The following is a 3166-nucleotide window of genomic DNA, read 5'->3' as shown; positions in this document are numbered from 1 at the left end:
TCTTTGTCTTTCTTCTTTTTATCAACTTAGGAAAATGTAATATTAATGTAAGATTTTAATGTATTGAATGAAGTGTATACATTTATTGGATCCTTAATTATGAATAAATCTTATTCTCGTCTTCTGTTCTTCCAGCTATTTTTCTTTTCAACTATTGTGTTTTCTATTCTATTGAGCTCATCATGCAATAGATTAGCGAGTATTTTCTTCATTTAGAGGTAACATCAAATTGAAGCTTCCTTATTATATATCAAAAAGACCCATAGGCCACGTATTCGTTCCTTAATTATCACAAACACACACGTTCTATGTAGCATGATATATGTAGGACACCACGTAGGATGCAAATTGGCCTCGCAGAATGCATGTGTCCACTTGTTCAGCTTTATACAGAACTCCAATCCTACCTGGCAAACTGCGTGTATACACTCAAAACTACACGCGTCAGAGTTAGAATTGAAATGTTTTTTTTGTTCAGCTTTTATATAATTAAAGGGCCTACTTGTGCACTGGCAAAGTTAAAGGTCATAGTTATAATTTGGTGTCTAGTTAAAGGTCTTGTTTATGTATTATGCCTTATTTGTTTCTAAAAATACTTGATTTTTCCTTCAGCTATTCTTTTCCATGGATATAAAGATTTCCACAATTTGAAAAGTAATTGCCAAACACTTTTGGATTATTAATATACTTTTGCATGGAAAGTGAAACATTGACTCCTAAGTCATTGTAAATTTATGAATTAATATTTATATTTTATATGCCATTTTCAACAACCAAAAAGATTTATTCCCTCCATCCCTCTAATTTGAAAAATATTTACCTATACTTTTTCATGGTGCAATATTGTCCGTTTTGGATCAAGCCTGCATGATTTCCCCCAAAAAGTCTCGTACCGCTAAGAGATCTTACCCCTTATATGTAGCTTCTCGATCGATCTTTTTAGCTACCAATGTAGGACGTTTGTTCACATGTCCAACAATCTCCCCCTCAAACTAAATTCCACATGACTCATCACCGTCCTCACGATCCACGGGTCATCGAGATTTATTATTGCCGCGCATATTGTTTGAGTATTTTTATGCATACCGACGTCCGCAACTAGCTTCTTCTTGTGTGTGCATCTCCACCACATCTTCCTACTCATCCTGCTGAACCTGAGTTTTGATACCAGTTGTTGGACTAAACCAGCCAAAAGACACCATACCCTTACATGGTGTGATATTATCCCCTTGGATTAAGCCCGCATGATTTCCCCGAGAAAGCCTCATACTATTAAGAGATCCTACACCTTATATGTAGCTTTCTAACCCTTTTAGCTACTAATGTGAGACATTAGTTCTCACACCCAACAAGTAAAAAGAACTTTAAAAAATAATTCTCTCCCAATTTGCTAAAATAGACAATTTGTAAATTAAAAATCATGACTACTGAAGGAAAACATTCTTAATTATCTTGTGGGACAACTACTTAAGAATGATTAGTGATTGTGCTTTCCGTGATTTACACAGTAACATGAAGACTTGTATTTAATTTGACTCGAAAAGGGAGTCAGTCGTCCATTAACTTATATTTAACTTATATGTAAGATTCTCAATAATGAATTTTGAAAATATTTAACAAACAAAGTTCAGTAAATACTTCACCTAAGACTAAAAATGTTACCTTTTATAAACTTGTGTATTGAGTACGTGCTACCTTTCACCAGTAAATGTATATTATAACTCAGTCATCACCGTCACCATCATGACTTTGGCAGATTGAAAAATCACCTAACGTTTTTTAGTCTAGGGTGTGATTTAAGTCTTACTCCTGTGCTTTTCGCCCATTTCTTTGACAATTAGGCCACTGATTGATCATCAAATACCACACATTTCTCACCACCCATAAGACTCATTATTAGTCCATGAATATTTTGTGTTTCAATAAAATAAATTGAGATCATCATTTCCGCTATTATCTATGAACGAATAAAAAAAAAAGGATATTTTCTTATAGTTCAAACTTTAAAAAGAAAAAAATTATAGTTCAAACTAACTACACATGATGGTTGATGATTAGAGTAAAGAATAAATGTTGTTAATGAGTAGTAACATCAAACGAAAATTCAAAGATATGTTTTCAGATGAAATTTCCACAGCAAGACTTGCAAAACCTTTCTTAACTTCATTTTTCTCTGCTCTTTTTTCCTTTCTTTTGGGACCAATAAAATGTGTTTAATTGTTCGAATTTAAATTTAATTCGATAACTTAAAATGTGTTAACGGAACTTTCAAACTAAGTTATTCGATGTTTAATTATCCATGTTCAGGGCATTATTGTTTAGTTTTTGAGATAGATTTCCTCATATGAATAAACATAATGACATCATTAGCCAAACTAAGATGATTAGCAACAAAGCCTTTTCATTTTGATGGTTTATTTTACTTATAAATTTAAGACGAAGACTCATTGACATTAAAGTCATTCTGATTCTACGCCTTAGTTTACACGCAAGGCTTGTATCGGTTTATTACAATATAAATAGTGTACCTTGCATATTTTTCATCCATCAACAACAAATATTATCAACTCAAAATCATTTAATAGTACATGATGATGGTTTTGAAAATATTCTCTTTACTTCAGTTTTTTACTCTCTTTACAATTACTTTTGCTTCCACTGAGGAAGCAACTGCTCTCCTAAAATGGAAAGCAACTTTCAAGAACAAGAAAAATTCCTTATTGGTTTCATGGAAACCAAGTTCTGATGCATGCAACGGCTGGTATAGAGTTTCATGCATTAATGGTAGGGTAAACAGCTTGAATATTACAAATGCTAGTATCTTTGGTACACTATGATTTTCCGTTTTCATCCCTCCCTTTTCTTGAATGTTTTGAACTTAGTGTGAACAATCTCTCTGGAACCATTCCACCTGAGATCGGTAATCTCACTAATCTTATCTATCTTGACTTGTCCATGAATCAAATTTCAGGCACAATCCCACCAGAAATCGGCTCACTAGCCAGGCTTCAGACCCTTCACATCTTTGACAACCATTTAAATGGTTCCATTCCGGAAGAGATGGGTTACCTAAGGTCTCTTACTGAACTAGCTTTGAGTACCAATTCTCTTAATGGTTCTATTCCTGCTTCATTGGGGAATTTGAACAACTTGTCCTATTTGTTTC

The 3166-nt window shown here is 33.4% G+C and overlaps 1 pseudogene; it reads left to right on the top strand.

Annotated features, from left to right (window-relative positions):
* Positions 1–2539: 2539 nt before the first annotated feature.
* Positions 2540–3159, top strand: LOC124893173 (annotated as a pseudogene).
* Positions 3160–3166: the final 7 nt, after the last annotated feature.

Source organism: Capsicum annuum, unplaced genomic scaffold, assembly GCF_002878395.1.
Source record: "Capsicum annuum cultivar UCD-10X-F1 unplaced genomic scaffold, UCD10Xv1.1 ctg5505, whole genome shotgun sequence".
In the NCBI taxonomy this organism is placed as follows: Eukaryota; Viridiplantae; Streptophyta; class Magnoliopsida; order Solanales; family Solanaceae; genus Capsicum; species Capsicum annuum.
This window is presented reverse-complemented; position numbering and strand designations above follow the sequence as displayed.